The sequence below is a fragment of the Arachis hypogaea genome, chromosome 16 (genome assembly GCF_003086295.3).
Source record: "Arachis hypogaea cultivar Tifrunner chromosome 16, arahy.Tifrunner.gnm2.J5K5, whole genome shotgun sequence".
Lineage (NCBI taxonomy): Eukaryota > Viridiplantae > Streptophyta > Magnoliopsida > Fabales > Fabaceae > Arachis > Arachis hypogaea.
Window position 1 is genome coordinate 99,068,751 of NC_092051.1, and position 20,637 is coordinate 99,089,387.

General features: G+C 37.4%; 1 non-coding gene across 1 annotated transcript; it reads left to right on the forward strand.

The window, feature by feature from the left end:
* The first annotated feature begins 310 nt into the window (after window positions 1-310).
* LOC112761289 (small nucleolar RNA R71) lies at window positions 311-418 on the forward strand. Its single transcript, XR_003181690.1, has one exon. It is a non-coding gene; the product is annotated as a small nucleolar RNA R71 (small nucleolar RNA).
* The last annotated feature ends 20,219 nt before the right edge of the window (window positions 419-20,637 follow it).

Sequence of the window (20,637 nt, forward strand, 5' to 3'; positions counted from 1 at the left end):
GGATGCAGCTTGCATTCCATTCAGACTCTGAGAAATCATATTGACTTGCTGAGTCAATATTTTATTCTGAGCCAATATGGCATTCAGAGTATCAATTTTCAAGAACTCCCTTCTTCTGAGGCGTCCCATTACTCACAGGATTCCTCTCAGAAGTGTACATGAACTGGTTATTAGCAACCATGTCAATGAGTTCTTGAGCTTCTGTAGGCGTTTTCTTTAGGTGAATGGATTCACCTGCAGAAGTATCCAATGACATCTTAGCTAATTCAGACAAACCATCATAGAATATATCCAGGATGGTCCATTCTGAAAGCATGTCAGAAGGACACTTTTTGGTCAGTTGCTTGTATCTCTCCCAAGCTTCATAGAGGGATTCACCTTCCTTTTGTCTGAAGGTTTGAACATCCACTCTAAGCTTACTCAGCTTTTGAGGAGGAAAGAACTTGGCTAAGAAAGCCGTGACCAGCTTATCCCAAGAGTTCAGGCTATCTTTGGGTTGAGAGTCCAACCACACTCTAGCTCTGTCTCTTACAGCAAATGGGAAAAGCATGAGCCTGTAGACTTCAGGATCTACTCCATTAGTCTTAACAGTATCACGGATCTGCAAGAATTCAGTTAAGAACTGAAAAGGATCTTCAGATGGAAGTCCATGAAATTTGCAGTTTTGTTGCATTAGAGAAACTAATTGAGGTTTCAGCTCAAAATTATTTGCTCCAATGGTAGGGATGGAGATGCTTCTTCCATGTAAATTGGAATTAGGTGCAGTAAAGTCACCAAGCATCCTCCTTGCATTATTATTATTTTCAACTGCCATCTCCTCTTCCTGTTCGAAAATTTCTATAAGGTTATCTCTGGATTGTTGTATTTTAGCTTCTCTTAGTTTCCTCTTCAGAGTCCTTTCAGGTTCAGGGTCTGCTTCAACAAGAATATTCTTGTCCTTGCTCCTGCTCATATGAAAAGGAGGGAACAGAAAAATAATAATAATAGGGATCCTTTTTACCCAGGTATAGAGGTTCCCCTGTGTGAGTAGAAGAAGAAAAGAATGTAATGTAAAGAAGAGAAGAAGAGAAAATTCGAACACAGATGGAAGAGGGGGTTCGAATTTGGGTGAGATGAAGTGTTAGTAGATGAATAAATAAATAGAAAGAGATGAGAGAGAAAGAGGATTTTCGAAAATAAAATTTTGAAAAGGGGTTAGTGATTTTCGAAAATTAGGAATGAAAGCAAATTAAAATAAAAAATTGAAACAATTAGTTAATTAAAAAGAATTTTTGAAAAAGAGGGAAGAAATTTTCGAAAATTAGAGAGAGAGAGTTAGTTAGGTAGTTTTAAAAAAGATAAGAAACAAACAAAAAGTCAATTAGTTAGTTGAAAAAGATTTGAAAATCAATTTTGAAAAGAGAAGAAGATAAGAAGTTAGAAAAGATATTTAAAAATAAAATTTTTTGAGAAAGATAAGAAAAAGAAAAGAAAAGATATGATAGAAAGACATGACTAGAATTAGTTTTGAAAAAGATTTGATTTTTAAAATCACAATTAATGACTGGACTCACAAGTAATCACAAGATATGATTCTAGAACTTAAAGTTTGAATCTTTCTTAACAAGCAAGTAACAAACTTGAAATTTTTGAATCAAAACATTAATTGTTGATGATATTTTCGAAAATATGATAAAATTAAGAAAAAGATTTTGAAAATATTTTGAAAAAGATTTTTGAAATTTTCGAAAATAAATAAAAAAATGGAAAAGATATGATTTTTGAAAAAGATTTGAAGAAGATAAGATTTTTAAATTGAAAATTTGATTTGACTCATAAGAAACAACTAAAGTTTTTTTAAAAATTTTTGAAAAAGTCAACTCAAATTTTCGAAATTTATGAGTGAAAAAGGAAAAGATATTTTTTTGATTTTTGAATTTTTAATGATGAAAGAGAAAAATATGAAAATGATGCAATGCATGAAAATTTTGGATCAAAACAATGAATGCATGCAAGAATGCTATGAATGTCAAGATGAACACCAAGAACACTTTGAAGATCATGATGAACATCAAGAACTTATTTTTGAAAATTTTATATGCAAAGAAAACATGCAAGACACCAAACTTAAAAATCTTTCATGTTCAAACACTATGAATGCAAAAATACACATGAAAAACAAGAAAAGACACAAAACAAGAAAACATCAAGATCAAACAAGAAGACTTACCAAGAACAACTTGAAGATCATGAAGAACACTATGAATGCATGAATTTTTCGAAAATTTTATGCAAACTTTAAAACATGCAATTGATACCAAACTTAAAATTGACTCAAGACTCAAACAAGAAACATGAAATATTATTTTTTTTTTGGATTTTTATGATTTTCTAATTTTTTTGGTATTTTTCGAAAATTAATTTGAAAAAGAAAAATAAGGATTCCAAAATTTTTAATATGAATTCCAGGAATCTTGTACTCTTAGTCTAAAGCTCCAATCTGAGGGTTAGGCATAGCTTAATAGCCAGCCAAGCTTTAGAGGATACAAATCAGTCATACAATAGCAGATGGATTAGGAACAACTAGCTTGCTCTTGTGATGATGGTTTGGGAGCCTCAGTCTAAAAGAATTTAGACATGGCTTTACAGCCAGCCAGGCTCCAACATTTTTCATGAAACGCTAGAATTCATTCTTAAAAATTCAGAAGAAAAAAATATTTTATTTTATTTTATTTTTTTTTGAAAATAAATTTTTTTCGAATATTAATTGGGAAAAAACGAAAAAGAAGAAAGTATTTTTGAAAAATTTTTGAAAACTTTTTGAAAATAAAATAAGAAGAAAATTACCTAATCTGAGCAACAGGATGAACCGTCAGTTGTCCAAACTCGAACAATCCCGGCAACGGTGCCAAAAACTTGGTATGCGAAATTGTTACTCTGAGGTTGTAAAATTTGTTGTTCGTTCTCTCTCTGGCAATGGCGCCAATAACTGGTGCACAATACCATGGTCCAAACATAACTTCACAGCTTCGCACAACTAACCAGCAAGTGCACTGGGTCGTCCAAGTAATAAAACCTTACGTGAGTAAGGGTCGATCCCACGGAGATTGTCGGTATGAAGCAAGCTATGGTCACCTTGTAAATCTCAGTCATGCGGATATCAAATGGTTATGGAGTTTTTGAAAATAAATAATAAATAAATAGAAAATAAAGATAGAAATACTTATGTAATTTATTGGTGGAAATTTCAGATAAGCGTATAGAGATGCTTTCGTTCTTCTGAACTTCTGTTTTCCTGCTGTCTTCATCCAATCAGTCCTACTCCTTTCCATGGCAAGCTTTATGTAAGGGCATCACCATTGTCAATGGCTACATCCCATCCTCTTGTGAAAAAGGTCCAAATGCTCTGTCACAGCATGGCTAATCATCTGAGGTTCTCGATCATACTGGAATAGGATTCACCCTCCTTTTGCGTCTGTCACTACGCCCAGCACTCGCGAGTTTGAAGTTCGTCACAGTCATTCAATCCCTGAATCCTACTTGGAATACCACAGACAAGGTTTAGACTTTCGGGACTCTCATGAATGCCGCCATCAATCAAGCTTATACCACGAAGATTCTGATTAAGAGATCCAAGAGATATTCATTCAATCTAAGGTGGAACGGAAGTGGTTGTCAGGCACGCGTTCGTGGGGGAATGATGATGATTGTCACGTTCATCACATTCATGTTAGAGTGCGAATGAATTTCTTAGAAGCGGAATAAGTTGAATTGAATAAAAAACAGTAGTACTTTGCATTAATTCATGAGGAACAGCAGAGCTCCACACCTTAATCTATGGAGTGTAGAAACTCTACCGTTGAAAATACATAAGTGATGAAGGTTCAGGCATGGCCGAGAGGCCAGCCCCCAAACGTGATCAATATGATTCAAAGATGAACTAAAAATCATAAGATGTCTAAAAGACTAGTAAAAAGTTCTATTTATACTAAACTAGTTACTAGGGTTTACAGAAATAAGTAATTGATGCATAAATCCACTTTCGGGGCCCACTTGGTGTGTGCTTGGGCTAAGCTTGAAGTTTACACATGCAGAGGCTTCTTCTGGAGTTGAACGCCAAGTTGTAACGTGTTTTTGGCGTTCAACTCTGGTTCGTGACGTGTTTCTGGCGTTTAACTCCAGACTGCAGCGTAGAATTGGCGTTCAACGCCCTTTTGCGTTATCTAAACTTGGCCAAAGTATGGACTATTATATATTGCGGAAAAGCCCTGGATGTCTACTTTCTAACGCAATTAGAAGCGCGCCATTTTGAGTTCTGTAGCTCCAGAAAATCCACTTTGAGTGCAGGGAGGTCAGAATCCAACAGCATCAGCAGTCCTTCTTCAACCTCTGAATCTGATTTTTGCTCAAGTCCCTCAATTTCAGCCAGAAAATACCTGAAATCACAGAAAAACACACAAACTCATAGTAAAGTCCAGAAATGTGAATTTAACATAAAAACTAATGAAAACATCCCTAAAAGTAACTAGATCCTACTAAAAACATACTAAAAACAATGCCAAAAAGCGTATAAATTATCCGCTCATCAATGTTTTTTACTTTTATTTTCCTATTTTCTTTATGAGTTATCACCCTCTTGGTTTGGAGTTGGTTGTGATCATTTTTTAGGGCTTACTAACCTCAATTTTGAAGTGCATCATGGGATTGGAGCATCTATTTTGGAAGGAGCAACCTCCTCTATAATACAATGAGCCAAACCCTCCCTAATATACATACCCAAATCAAGGATATGGTAGACTCCACTATGACTATACACCTCCACCACCATATACCTATGACCGATACCCCCAACATAATCCTCAATCACCACATCTTCAAACACCACACTAATAGAACCATCCACTTCCTTACATACCACCTCAAAACACTCACCAACATGAATCACCTTCCACATATACAACCTTTCTCCCAAATTATGAACCTTCTTTTTCACCCCAATGTGATGTTTTCCCACCCTTGACGCAAGACCATCAAGACCTTCAAACTTTTCTCCAAGAGCAAAAAGGTGAGCAGATGCCTAGAATATGGGATCCCGGAGGACCTATAAAATGCAAGCTTGGATGAAGATTTAAGGAAGAGTGAAAACAGAAGCCACCCTAGCGAAAGTCTCCTCAATAAGTCCAACTTAAGGACTATAAACCAAAGTGCTAGGTGGGAGACACCCTACCATGGTAACATCTTTCTTACCCTTTCTCTTTGTTATAGTCTTGGTTAATTGCATTTTGTTTATCTTGGTTAGCTTAGGATTAGTTTAATTTTGAGTTTAGTTGGTTTATTTTGGTGTGGATCATGATTTTATGGATTTTTGAATGTTGTGGGTTGAATTTTGTGTTGAGCTAAGGTAGAGTGCCCTAGAATTTGAAGAAATTTTTTTTTTACAAAAACAGGGCACTGTACGTGCGCACACCGTTCTGCGCGCGCACACAATCTGCATAATTCACATCCTGTGCGTGCGCACCCTATTGTGTGCACACACACTAGCTTTTGCGCCCTCTATTTGGAGCGCTTGCACGCCTTGTGCATGGGTGCTCCCCTGTTTTCCCGTGCCTTGTGTGTACGCACCACCTATGCATACGCACACAACCCATGCTTCGCACTCTCTGTGCGCCAACACAGATCTGTGCGAACACACACCAGCCTACACTCTCTCTGGTGGGAGCGCTGGCACAGCTCATGCGCATGAACCCCTACCCATTTCTGCTCTTGTGTGTGCGCACGCATCTATGTGCGCGCGCACACATGATCCTTTGTAAAAAAAAAAAGTGTTCTGTGCGTGCGCCCAAGCTTGTACGCACGCATACTTCTTGATTCCCTCTCTGTTCATAGCACTCGCACACCTGATGCGAGCGCACACCTTCCACTTTTTACCTTGTGTGTGTACGCACACATACCTATGCGTACGCACAAGTGTTGTTTTGGGCAAAATTTTTATTGCACTTTTCTTTGAGCCCTAACACACTTTCACCCCTCCACCTCTCTCTTCTCCCCCTTTTACCTTATTTTCTACTTATTCTTGTTAGTTTTGTTTGCATTTCATTTTCATTTTAGTAATTATATTAGTTTTACTTTAGTTGTTTCTAATTAAATAAATTACAAGTGTTTGCTTGATGATGATTGGGTTGCTTGTTGATTGAATTTCATCAATGCACTTATACTTTGCCTTAAATTACTAGCACCTAACTGGATTTGTACATTTCCATTTTGTTGCATATTAGGTGAAATCTTTATAAGTGCACATTGAATTAAGTGAATTGAGTTGAAATTACTTGTTCATCATGATTTTCATATTAAATTCATCACATACTGGTACTTGTTCCTTGTTAATGCCTTGCATTTGTTTGAGTGACTCAACTTGATTCTTGTCAAGCTTGTCACTTTTTGTAACAAGTATTTTACCATGTGACTTTTTCTTTATGTTTCATGATGAATAAGGAGTTTTTTGTTCATTATTGGATTGGTTATTGTTTATTGTGCTTCTATATCAATTTGTGTTTTCACTCGCACAATTTCAATATTCAATATCTCAAATACTCAATTCAATTTTTGTGGTTACCTAAAGTTTCTTGTGCCTTAAGTTTTGCTTATTCTTCACTTGCAACCTAAGTTACTTAATTGAGGAACACATGTTATTTCTGTTGCTTGTGAGATTTATGTTTTTACTCGGCTAATGTGTGTGTTCTAAATCGTGCGCACATTTAGAATACACACATTACTTTTTATCATATCACACACAGCTTACTTTTCCTCAATTCCTCTTTATTTGTTTTATACAGTAGCCCGAGCCCCCGTACCCACCAACTGAAGGTGGAACCTCCTAGTTCTTCACCCCCGGATCATGTGCATGCATGGAGGACCGTGCACAATTTAAGTGTGGGGGAGGATCGACAACTTCGAAGGGGGTAAAAATTCTTTTCTTAGACACTTTGCAATACCTTTTAGTTCTTTTTCTTCAATTTTTGCAATTTTGTTCTTACTTTGTTTAGTTTGGTTTGTTTGTATATATTTCTTTAAGTGTTTATAGTTATATAGTAGTAAATATTTGCATGTTGCATAATAGAGTGAATAATTTTCGTAAAAACAACAAAGAATTCTCATGAAATCCTTCCTAGGGTATGCTATTGATTGAATTGAAGAAAAATTGTTTTTCAACTTGCTTGGAGTATTCTTTTCATAGAACATAGAAAAACAGCTAGAACAACATACCTTGTGAGATTTGAGCTCTAATAGATGGTTGCATATTCTCAACCATAAAGTTTGTTCTTGTGTGATTATAATCCTTTTTTATTGTGATCTTAGATTTGCATGAATCTTTATGTCCTGTGTTTGATGTTTGGATGCATTTAGTATGATTGAAGACATTCTTGATATTAAACTCACCAACCTATATGGCCAACCCTTGCATTCACCTTTGTAACCCCTTTTTGAGCCTTTAAATCCCTGTTTGTTCTTATTCTAAGCACATTATTGTTCCTAAAACGAAAAACCATTGATGTCCTTGAATTACTCTTTGATTATCTTGGGTGGAGTAGTGTGTGTTACTCAAGTGTGGGAGAAGATAGTTGGAAAACATTGGTGATGAAGTTACATGGGGTATTGATTGAGAAAAATTGGAAAATGGGTAATACTCATGCATTCATTGTTCAAGAAATATACATCTCTTGTTGTTGACAAAAATAAGAAAATTTTGAGTTAAAAAAAAATCAAATCTTGTGCATAGTAGCATATGAAATAAAAAGCTAAATAAAGGATGCATATGTTTGTGTTTGGAAAGAAGATGCATGAGTAAATGTGAGAAAGTGAAATAAATGGATAGTTAGGTTGTTTTCCCATGTGTATATAGGTGATGTAGGATTAGGTGGACACTTGAGCTAATCAAAGATCTAATCCAGTAAGTCCACTTAACCATATTTATCCCACCTTAACCCTAGCCCCATTACAACCCTCCAAAGACCTCATGATATTTGTTTTTCATGCATCAAATATTAATTGATTGTTAGATGACTTGCATATCTTTGAAAAATATGATTAAAGGAGAATTGAGTGATTAATCCCTAAACACTGAGTGAATAGAGTGAATACACATCTGGTGAGGGGTTCGATCGCTCCATCCTATGTTCTTGTACCTGATGTTGTATCTTCTTGCAAGTTGTTTGGTTGCTAGTTTGAAAATTTCAATTCAATTCTTTGGACATTGGTCATATTGCTATACTTTCTTACTTTAGCCCCAAGGTTTTATTTTGGATTGACTGGAATTTTCTTGTTTGTTTTTGCTAAACTCAATAGGAGTCATAGTATAGATATAGATAGATAGCATTTAGCATAGTTGCATTTTGGCGAAGACTGTGAGACAACAGTGTAATTTGGTATTAGTTAGAAATCCCTAAGTTTAGATAACCCTATTTATGGTTATGGTTTAAGTTATTTATTTTTGTCAAGCTTGAATATTTGTATCGATTTAAAGTTCTAGGATTGCCTTTGGCATCCCGGAACCTTATATCTTACATATTGGGCACTATTACCATATTGAGAACCTCCGGTTCTCATACCATATGTTGTTGTTATTTTTCAAATGTAGGTTTCAACCCACCTCGGTGAGTTTGCGGATATGGTGACAGAGCGGAGGATGATCTTTCTTATGCTTTATTTTACTTTACTTTTGTTGTAGTATTTTCTCACCTTTTGTATATTTAACATTGTTGCCTTAGAGGCTTTATTTCTAAAAACTTTGAGAGATAGATTGTTACTATTTTAAACTTTAAAACTCTGATGTATTCAGTTTGACTAGCCGGCCTAAACTCCGCAGGATGTGACTAGTCCTCAAATTGTGGAGTTAAGGTTTATCTAATTTTGTGATTGTATTTGGATTTCACCGTGTATGCAATGATCACAATTCTTTTATTCTTTTAGAAAATACTTAAGTCTTATTTCTTTATTATTAGTGATTTGGTACATACCACTCCGGTTCTTGCATTCACCTTCTCTATGTTTTGTGAAACTTATGGATGTTTATATATGGAAACCGTGCTAACTATGGTTTCATTCAAGCATTTTGTTTCACACACTGATTAAACGTTAAAAGTTAACTTAGTTAACTCAGAATTTTGATTACTCTAAAGTCTGAGCTTGGGTCCCTTTGGTGTGAATTCTGATAATGATAAAGTAACTAAAAATATTGTAGATGAACGTTATTTGTTAAACAATTTATGATATGACTGTTTAATGCATGTTCTTTATAAATTAGATTATTTTGTCTAATAAAATGATATCAGAAAGCAATGAATCCCCCATACTTGATATATAATTGGCTTTTAACATATTTTTTCTGGTGAAAAATATTTTAAGCTTGTAGATCGTGTTTAGGTTTACCTTCGTTCTATTAGTTAATGCAGACGATGCGAATGATGTTGAAGGACTTCTACCAGAGGAAGACACTGGTCTACCAACCGAAGAAGCCGAGGGTGATTTATCGGATTCAGAGGAATTTTGGAAGCCATTTATTGCATCCTCACCAGTTGAGAAGTCAATCAAAGCTAACAATGGTTATGTTCCATGAAAGGAGCACAAGTCTAATCTTAAGAATGATGACTCCGAAGACATTGGTGAAGCCAACTTTGTGAAAGCATCCAATTCTGAACTCAAGTCGTCGAAGTCAGGGAAGAGGAATAAATGGAAACCTGAAGAAATTAAGAAGTTGATCAACATGTGTGGAAAACTACACAATAGATTTCAAATTGTGAAGGGAAGGATGGCTTTATGGGAAGAGATATCTCAGAGCTTGTTGGCTGATGGGATCAGCAGAAGTCCTGGACAGTGTAAATCGCTTTGGACATCTTTGGTACAGAAATATCAGGTATGTTTCTTCTTTCAAAAAAACCTGATGTTAATATTGTAAAGCTTGTCATTAAGTCATTAATAATCACACATAATTTTTGTTGTTTAATGCCTTGGTAAATTTGTATATTGTATAATATAGTCTTGTTTAAATAGGTTATGATGATAAAGAAACAGTCACCTATCTCTCTTTTGATGTTAAATATTTTTATGAGATAGAAACATAGTAAGGATCCAAATGAGAAAATTCAATTAATTTGTACAGCTTGTTGTTTATTACATAAGAAGGGGTTGCATTTCACTTGTAAATAATGTGTATGGTAAAATCCAATAGCTTTATAGAGTGAATAAAATAGAAGTGCATGAGATGGTTATTATTCTGACTAATAACATTTTATATTTAATGCAGGAGATCAAGAACGAGAAGGGTAGTGTAGCAAGAATAGTTGGCAATATCTTGAGGACATGGAAAAGATAATGCCTGATAGTGAAGCAATGACAACAAAATGATGAAAAAAGTTGGTAAAGGAAGGAACATGATAAAAAGAACATATATATAAAAAAGAAACACTTTGGGATGTTTCCACATGAAGATTGATACCAAGTGTGTGGATGTTAACAGTGCTGAAAGTTGCATCAGTTGCATGATTTGTGGTATGGACTCATGGCATTCAAGATCCATAGTTTTGTGAGGGCTGAAGATATAGACAACATTAAAGGGAAGTCAATGAGGGTAGTATTTTTGTTTGGGGGACTGCTGATATAATATCCCACCATAGTTACCCTCCCACTTATTTATATCCCTTTTCCTAATGATGTATCATATCTAATTTTATTATTTTTTTTATATGGGAACATCGGCACAATAAGCAACCATGGACAACAGTTAAATAGTGAAGGGAAAAATCTTTGATGTTTCTTATTGACTGTAGTAGCAACGACAAAATTTAAATGACTAGTATTAGAATTGAGTGCCAGGTGTTGGGATAAAAGCCACAATTGAGTCCTTTTCTTAACCAACAATTGAGTCCTAGATAATGACTAATTAGTTCTAAGAGAGTAATGCCACCTATAATTAACCAACTTTTGCTTACAGAAAAAACGTAACTAAAACTTTGGACCAATTCAAATCTCTAAGTTTTGATGGATTAAAATAATTGAAGTTGAAATTGGCAACTTATGTTTGCCTCTTATTTTTTGTATATTGTATCCTCTTTTCTTAGAGGATAAACTAGTGAATGATCCGTGCGATGCACGGTCAAAAAAATACATTAATCACACGGGAAATGCTCAGTACGGGAATAAAAAATACAATATGTATGCATATAACATAATATCAACCATTAATCAAATTAAATTAACACTTGCAGATTTCTCTATTGAATGAAAACTGAAATTATCCCTTACATATTAATTAATAATGTTAAGAAGCTTCTTTATGTCATATTACATAACAAAAAATAATTTCTCATGTTCATTGTATAGGAAAAAAATAGATCCAACAAAAAAAAAAAATAAATACATGAATACAAAACATCTAAACTCACACATCCCTAAGTATGTTCACCTTTAATTCAAATGGATATGTTGATATAATCTTAAATATATATACATCCCCAACTTATTAAAATATCTATTAACAACTACTAAAAAACCTAAATAATCACATGCTTAATATCATATCATAGTCATCTGATAAAAATTGGGTAAGAAAAAAAAATACATGATGTGATACATACAAATCGTCCAACTGGCATCCAAGGGTGCACAGAACGGTGCCGTAGTAAACGTCATTTTGATCGCCGCTGACGTGGTTGTTGAAGATTTCTGTTCTACAACATGCGAAACCGTAGCCGCTCACAAGAACTCAACTTACTTATGGCTTGGGAATTCCGAACCCAGTGTTCGGAGAAATGCTCGTGGTCTATATTGACCAACTTGGCCAGCCTTCTGGCTGAGACCGCCACTGGACCCAAGGATGCTCTTCCTTGTGAGACTAATGGTGAATGGGGAGGACTCTGCTTGTGTTTTGTGCAATTTTTTTGTTGTGGCGGTAGCAGAGATAGTGGTTGTGCAATAACAACTTCCTCTTCAAATAACCTGTTATAAAATTGTGCAGCAAATCTGGTCAAGGTCTCAAGGTCCTCCATCCACTCTCCTTCACTACTCCTTAGCTTTAACACCCTGTTCTTCCTTCTTCTTTTGATCATTTTTGTATGATAGTATCTCGTATTGCGGTCACCCTCCACAATCCATCTCTCCTGTGACTTCTGCAACTAGAGAGTCTCTTCTCTATCAAGAAGCTCCTCCAACTCACCACTGAGTTTCTTTTCAAGCTTCTCAAGACATGGTTTTTTTTAATGTTCCTGAGCTCTCTGGATGCCTCTTAATCTGTTGAAAAGTTTTTGCTTCTGCTGCCCTACATGCCCAAAAATATCTTTATTCCACTGTTTCAAATCATTCATGAGCATTACTAGGGCTTGGTTGAGGCTGGCTCCTCTGTCCCATTTCTGGTTTACGAACTCCTCATATTCAGGGTGCATCTTTCACATTACCTCAAACCTAAAAGGTTTATTTCTGCCTTTCTGATTTTGGAGTTCAATAGTAACAAGAAGCGGGTGATGGTCCGAGTTAGTGCGCGTTAGCACATCCACTCTAGCTTCACCAAACCTTATTCTCCAATCGCATTAGACATAACTCTATCCAGCCGTTTAAACATCCTATCTCTTCCCTCCCATAGAGGCCCCTCCATGTAAATTTAGTACCTATATACCCTAAGTCAATTAAGGAACAAGCATTCATCCATTCTTTGAATCTCTGACACGCTCTAACATCCATTCTGCCACCACCTTTTTTTCTCTATTGGACAAGAAATTTCATTGAAGTCTCCTACCAACATCCAATCTTTGCTCACCCCATTAGCTAATCTTTTCAGTTCGGGCCACATTACTCTTCTATTAGCCTCTTAAGGGCTAGCATAGATAGCAATGAGGATCCAACTCCTCTTATTAGGAAAAGTCACCTCCATATGAACAAACTATGTGTGAGATTTTAAAAATGTCATAAGAACATTTGGATCTTTTCATAACACCCAAATCTCCCCCACCACTGAACCCATTAGCCTCTTCAATTACACTATAATCAAAACCAAATCATTAATAGCTCTTCTAGCTTGTTCACCATTGCATCTAGTCTCATATAATATGATTATATTAGGTCGATAAAATACACATAAATTCATTGAGGGAGCAAGAGAATGCCTGGCTCACAGCACCTCTACAGTTCTAAGAAAACACAATCACAATTAACAATTTGAGAAAAGAAAATAAAAATCGAGACTTACTACTCCAATTGCATCTCATCCCCTTCAAGGGATATCTCCTTCCCCATGTCACTGCCTTTAGGGTCTCCAATATGACTAGCCTCATTCTTTAGCTCCTCCTCTTTCTTCATTCGTTCCTCAGACCTTTCTATCATTTCTGCCTCAAAGAGAAGGGCTGCTTCCACCATAATTGTTGACTCAATAGAGTGTGAATCAGGTGGGTCTGGTTTTCTTGGATACCCCATGTCCTCATCCATTATTGCTATTTCGGGGACAAAAGTTGCTGCCACCGGAGATTCTTGGGTCTCCATGCTGGTAGTATTATCTAAGTTTTGATTTTTCTGGTTGTTCTCTAAAATAAATCATGGTTAGCAGTTTGGGTTTTCTTTTGGATGGGCTGGGTGGGGTTACTAATAGATTGGGGTCTAGGCTAATTTTTATTTTGGGCATTTGGGTTAGCTTGGGAAAGAGCTGGGTTGTGTGGACCTTATGAGGTATCATTATTATTGGCATGGTTTAAGGGGCTTGTTAATTTTCTGTTTTTTGGGCTTGTTGGGTAACCGGATGTTTAGTTTCTGGTGTGTGTCATGTTATTGGGGCTATGAGTTGTAGGCTGGTTAGGAACATAGGGTGATTGGGACATAATTATAGGCCTTAAATTGTCATGATTTGTCGTTTATAGAAGGAACATTCTCTTTTTGCAAATGATTAGCCTCTGATTCCTTAGGATTCTTCTCATTTAACATTGCAAACCTGGTATCTGGCGTCTTCTTCGCATCTGTTTTGTCTCCTCCCCCACTACTCTCTCGTTTCGCTCCCCTACTCTTGCCAGTGTCACCTTTTTTTTTTGCCACGTGTAGTACGTTGTACTACCATCCAAGGGCCAAAATGTTCCTCTAAAATATTATTTTCTTTTATACTCTTTTCCTTTTCCAAAATTTCATGAGTTCCCTCCTTCTCCTTCGTCCCTCCGGTACCATCCGCCACCTCTTTTCCTGCCCTTCTGGTTACTTCCTCCACCGCTCATGCTCTTGTTGGTGCCTCTGCTTGCTTCTTTGGATAGTTTATCTTTTCATGTCCAACCATTCCACTTGAGAAGCAGATATCATAGAGTCCCTCAAACTCCACGAGGTATCTTACTCCATTAATGGAGTATTGTGATATCAATGGTGCAGTTAGGTCTAGTTTCACACACGTTATAGCAAACTATCCATGACATTTGTCTGCGGTGTTGGAGTCCACCTTGAGGGTTCCTCCCACCACATTGCCTATTCTTTCCAAAATACTCTTCTCGTGATACTCTATAGCTAGGCTTGGAAGGTGGATCTAAACTGCTACCGTATCGATAGTGGCCTCCATTGGGTTGAAGTTTGGTTTCCAAAACCTAATGGAGAGGTAGTGATACCTCCAAGATCCCTCTATTAGTGCATAGTCTAGATCCTCTTAGGAGAAAAATTTTACAAGAAAGAAATTATTTCCTAAGTCAATAACCTCAATAATGCTCCCTTGTTTCTCCCACATGGATTCAAGCTTTCTTGTTAGAACTTGTAGGGAGATTCTTCTACCCATCCGTTTCACAATCAAAGTTTCCCACCAAGGGTGTCTCAGACTCTTCATAGTAGCCTGGTGCACAAATTGTAAATCACACTTTTCACAACTCGTACCACTAACCAGCAAGTGCACTGGGTCGTCCAAGTAATACCTTACGTGAGTAAGGGTCGATCCCACGGAGATTGTTGGCTTGAAGCAAGCTATGGCTATTTTGTAATTCTTAGTCAGGAAATCAATAATAAGAGTGATTATATTTATGAAGAGTAAATAGCATAAAATAAATAATACTTGTTGTGCAGTAATGGAGAACAGTTTGAGGATTTGGAGATGCTCTGTCTTCTGAATCTCTGCTTTCCTACTGTCTTCTTCTTCACGCACGCAGGTCTCCTTCCATGGCAAGCTGTATGTTAGTGGATCACCGCTGTCAATGGCTACCATCCGTCCTCTCAGTGAAAATGGTCCAAATGCGCTGTTACCGCACGGCTAATCATCTGTCGGTTCTCACTCATGTCGGAATAGGATCCATTGATCCTTTTGCGTCTCTCACTACGCCCAGCACTCGTGAGTTTGAAGCTCATCACAGTCATCCCATCCCAGATCTTACTCGGAATACCACAGACAAGGTTTAGACTTTCCAGATCTCAGGAATGGCCGCCAATAATTCTAGCTTATACCACGAAGACTCTGATCTCACGGATTCAAATGCTCTGTTGTCAGGAGATGCAATCAAACGCGTGAACCAGGAATAAAAGAGATACACACTCAATCTAAGGTAGAATGGAAGTGGTTGTCAGGCACGCATTCATGTATTGAGAATGGTGATGAGTGTCACGGATCATCACATTCATCATGGTTAAGTGTGAGTGAATATCTTAGAACAGAGACAAGCGTGTTTGAATAAAAAACAGAAGTAATTGCATTAATTCATCGAGACACAGCAGAGCTCCTCACCCCCAATCATGGGGTTTAGAGACTCATGCCGTTAGAAATACAATGTAAAACATGAAAAATGTCATGAGGTACATAATAAATCTCTAGAAGTTATTTAAATACTAAAGTAGTAACCTAGGTTTATAGAAAATGAGTAAACTATGATAGATAGTGCAGAAATCCACTTCTGGGGCCTACTTGGTGTGTGCTGGGACTTAGACTTGAGCTTTACACGTGCCTAGGCTGTTTTTGGAGTTAAACGCCAGGTTGTAACCTGTTTCTGGCGTTTAACTCCAGAATAGGGCAGGAAGCTGGCGTTGAACGCCAGTTTGCGTCATTTATCTTCGAGCAAAGTATGGAATATTATATATTGATAGAAAGCCCTGGATGTCTACTTTCCAATGCAATTGAGAGCGTGCCATTTGGACTTCTGTAGCTCCAAAAAATCCACTTTGAGTGCAGGGAGGTTAGAATCTAACAGCATCTGCAGTCCTTCTTCAGCCTCTGAATCAGATTTTTGCTCAGGTCTCTCAATTTCAGCCAGAAAGTACCTGAAATCATAGAAAAACACACAAACTCATAGTAAAGTCCATAAATGTAAATTTTAATTAAAAACTAATAAAAATCTACTAAAAACTAACTAAATCATACTAAAAACTATGTAAAAACAATGCCAAAAAGCGTATAAATTATCCGCTCATCACAACACCAAACTTAAATTGTTGCTTGTCCCCAAGCAACTGAAAATCAAATAGGATAAAAAGAAGAAAATATACTATAAACTCCAAAATATCAATGAAACTTAGCTCCAATTAAATAAGCGGGACTAGTAGCTTTTTGCCTCTGAATAGTTTTGGCATCTCACTTTATCCCTTGAAGTTCAGAATGATTGGCATCTATAGGAACTCAGAATTTAGATAGTGTTATTGATTCTCCTAGTTCAGTATGTTGATTCCTGAACACAGCTACTTTATGAGTCTTGGCCGTGGCCCTAAGCACTTTGTTTTCTAATATTACCACCGGATACATAAATGCCACAGACACATAACTGGGTGAACCTTTTCAGATTGTGACTCAGCTTTGCTAGAGTCCCCAATTAGAGGTGTCCAGGGTTCTTAAGCACACTCTTCTTTTTGCTTTGGACCTCGACTTTAACTGCTCAGTCTCAGATTTTCACTTGACACTTTCACGCCACAAGCACATGGTTAGGGACAGCTTGGTTTAGCCGCTTAGGCCAGGTTTTTAATCCTTTTGGGCCCTCCTATCCACTGATGCTCAAAGACTTGGATCCTTTTTATTACCCTTGCCTTTTGGTTTTAAGGGCTATTGGCTTTTTCTGCTTGCTTTTTCTTTTTTTTTTTATATTTTTTTTCTCTTTTTTTTTCGCTTTTTTTTTCTGCAAGCTTTGTTCTTCACTGCTTTTTCTTACTTCAAGAATCATTTTTATGATTTTTCAGAATATCAAATAACATTTCTCCTTTTTCTTCATTCTTTCAAGAGCCAACAATTTTAATATTCATAAACAACAAATTCAAAAGACATATGCACTGTTCAAGCATTCATTCAGAAAAAAAAAAGTATTGTCACCACATCAAAATAATTAAACTAATTTCAAGGATGAATTCGAAATCATGTACTTCTTATTCTTTTGTGATTAAAAACATTTTTCATTTAAGAACGGTGATGGATTCACAGGACATTCATAGCTTTAAGGCATAGACACTAGACACTAATGATCATGTAAGAACGACACAAACATAAATAAACATAAAGCACAGAGAGCAAAAACAAAAAATAAATAGACAAGGAGATTAAGGAATGGGTCCACCTTAGTAAGGGTGGCGTCTTCTTCCTCTTGAAGAACCAATGGTGCTCTTGAGCTCCTCTATGTCTCTTCCTTGCCTTTGTTGCTCCTCCCTCATAGCTCTTTGATATTCTCTAATCTCATGGAAGGTTGCCATATGGTTATGGAAAATTAAAAAGCGGGGCTTTTTCCACACCAAACTTAAAATGTTTGCTCGTCCTCAAGCAAAAGAAGAAAGAAAGGAGGAGATGGAGATGTGTGGTGGGTTCGGCCAAGGGAGGGTGATAGTGTGTATGAGGGGTTTATGATGGATGGATGTGAGTGGTGAAGAGAGTATGGAGAAGAGTGTTATGGAAAGGTGTGAAAAGGAGAGAAGAAGAGGTGGGGTAGGTAGGGATCCTGTGGGGTCCACAGATCTTGAGGGGTCAAGGACTTAGCATCCCTGCTTCATTGAGGCGTGCAAAACACCCTTAGAGTGCAATCCTGGCATTTAACGCCAGACTGCTGCTTGTTTCTGGTGTTAAACGCCAGCTTTTCCCCCTTTCTTGGCGTTGAACGCCAACTTAGTGCTTGTTTCTGGCGTTTAACACCAGTTTGATGCTTCTTTCTAGCGTTAAACGCCAGTCTGATGCTTCTTACTAGCGTTTAAACACCAGTAAGCTCTTCCTCCAGGGTGAGCTGTTTTTGATTTTGCTTTGATTTGTGTGATTCCACATGATCATCATCCTAAAGAAAATATAAAATAAAAAAGGAAAACAGAAAATTAACATAGATAAGTAAAAATTGGGTTGCCTCCCAATAAGCACTTCTTTATTGTCTTTAGCTAGACCTTGCTGAGCTTTTAATCTAGTCTCAGCTTTGAGCATTCTTGCTCAAGATTGCCTTCAAGATAATGCTTGACTCTCTGTCCATTAACAATGAACTTCTTATTAGAATCAATGTCTTGAAGCTTAACATAGCCATATGGTGACACACTTGTAATCACATATGGTCCCCTCCACCGGGATTTCAGTTTCTCGGGGAATAATCTGAGCCTAGAGTTAAACAGCAGAACCTTCTGTCCTGGTTCAAAGACTCTAGATGACAACTTTCTATCATGCCACCTTTTTGCTTTCTCTTTGTAAAGCTTGGCATTTTCGAAAGTAGTGAGTCTGAATTCCTCTAGCTCATTTAGCTGGAGCAATCTTTTTTCTCCAGCTAATTTGGCATCAAAGTTTAGGAATCTAGTTGCCCAGTAGGCCTTATGCTCCAGTTCCACGGGCAGATGACAGGCCTTACCATACACAAGCTGGTATGGAGAGGTCTCTATAGGAGTCTTGAATGCTGTTTTGTAAGCCCACAGAGCATCATCCAAGCTTCTCGCCCAATCCTTTCTACGGGTACTTACAGTCCATTCCAGGATTCTTTTAGTTCTCTATTAGAGACTTCATCTTGCCCAATTGTCTGTGGATGATATGGAGTTGCCACCTTGTGGCTAATTCCATACCGGACCATAGCAGAGTAAAGCTGTTTGTTGCATAAGTGAGTGCCCCCATCACTGATTAGTGCTCTAGGGACACCAAACCTACTGAAGATATGTTTCTGGAGGAACTTCAGCACTGTCTTAGTATCATTGGTGGGTGTGGCAATGGCCTCTACCCATTTGGATACATAGTCGACTGCCACCAGAATATAAGTGTTTGAGTATGATGGTGGGAAAGGCCCCATGAAGTCAATACCCCATACATCAAATAACTCAATCTCCAAGATTCCTTGTTGAGGCATGGCGTAATCATGAGGCAGATTACCAGCTCTCTGGCAACTGTCACAGTTACGTACAAACTCTCAGAAATCTCTATAGAGGGTAGGCCAGTAGAAGCCACATTGGAGGACCTTGGTGGCTGTTCGCTCACCTCCGAAATGGCCTCCATATTGTGACCCATGGCAATGCCATAAGATCTTCTGTGCTTCTTCTCTAGGCACACACCTACGGATTATTCCGTCTGCACATCTCTTAAAGAGATAGGGTTCATCCCACAAGTAGTACTTTGCATCAGTAATTAATTTTTTCTTTTGTTGCCTGCTGTACTCCTTGGGTATGAATCTTGCAGCTTTATAGTTTGCAATGTCTGCAAATCATGGTGTTTCCTGAATGGCAAACAAATGCTCATCCGGAAAGGTTTTGGAGATCTCAATAGAGGGAAAGGATGCCCATTCTACTGGTTCTATCTGGGACAGATGATCAGCCACTCGGTTTTCTGCCCTTTTCTATCTCTTATTTCTATATCAAACTCTTGCAGAAGCAACACCCATCTTATGAGCCTGGGTTTTGAATCCTGCTTTGTAAGTAGATATTTAAGAGCAGCATGATCAGTGTACACAATCACTTTTGATCCTACTAAATATGATCTAAACTTGTCAATGACATAAACCACTGCAAGCAATTCTTTTTCTGTGGTTGTGTAATTTTTCCAGGCATCATTTAAAACATGGCTAGCGTAATAGATGACATGCAGAAGCTTGTCATGCCTCTGCCCCAATACTGCACCAATGGCATGGTCACTGGCATCACACATTAGTTCAAATGGTAATGTCCAGTCTGGTGCAGAAATAACTGGTGTTGTGACCAGCTTAGCTTTCAGAGTTTCAAACGCCTGCAGACACTCTGTGTCAAACACAAATGGCATGTCAGCAGCTAGCAGGTTGCTCAGAGGTTTTGCAATTTTCGAAAAATCCTTTATAAACCTCCTGTAGAATCCTGCATACCCCAGAAAGGTTCTGATTGCCTTAACATTGGCAGGTGGTGGTAATTTTTCAATTACTTCAACTTTAGCTTGATCCACCTCTATTTCCTTGTTTGAAATTTTATGCCCAAGGACAATTCCTTCAGTCACCATAAAGTGACATTTTTTCCAGTTTAAAACTAGGTTGGTCTCTTGGCATCTTTTCAGAACAAGTGCTAAATGGTTAAGGCAGGAGCTGAATAAGTCTCCAAAGACTGAAAAGTCATCCATGAAGACTTCCAAAAATTTCTCTACCATATCAGAGAAGATAGAGAGCATGCACCTCTGAAAGGTTGCAGGTGCATTGCACAGACCAAAAGGCATCCTTCTGTAGGCAAACACTCCAGAAGGACATGTGAATGCTGTTTTCTCTTGGTCCTGAGGATCTAATGCAATTT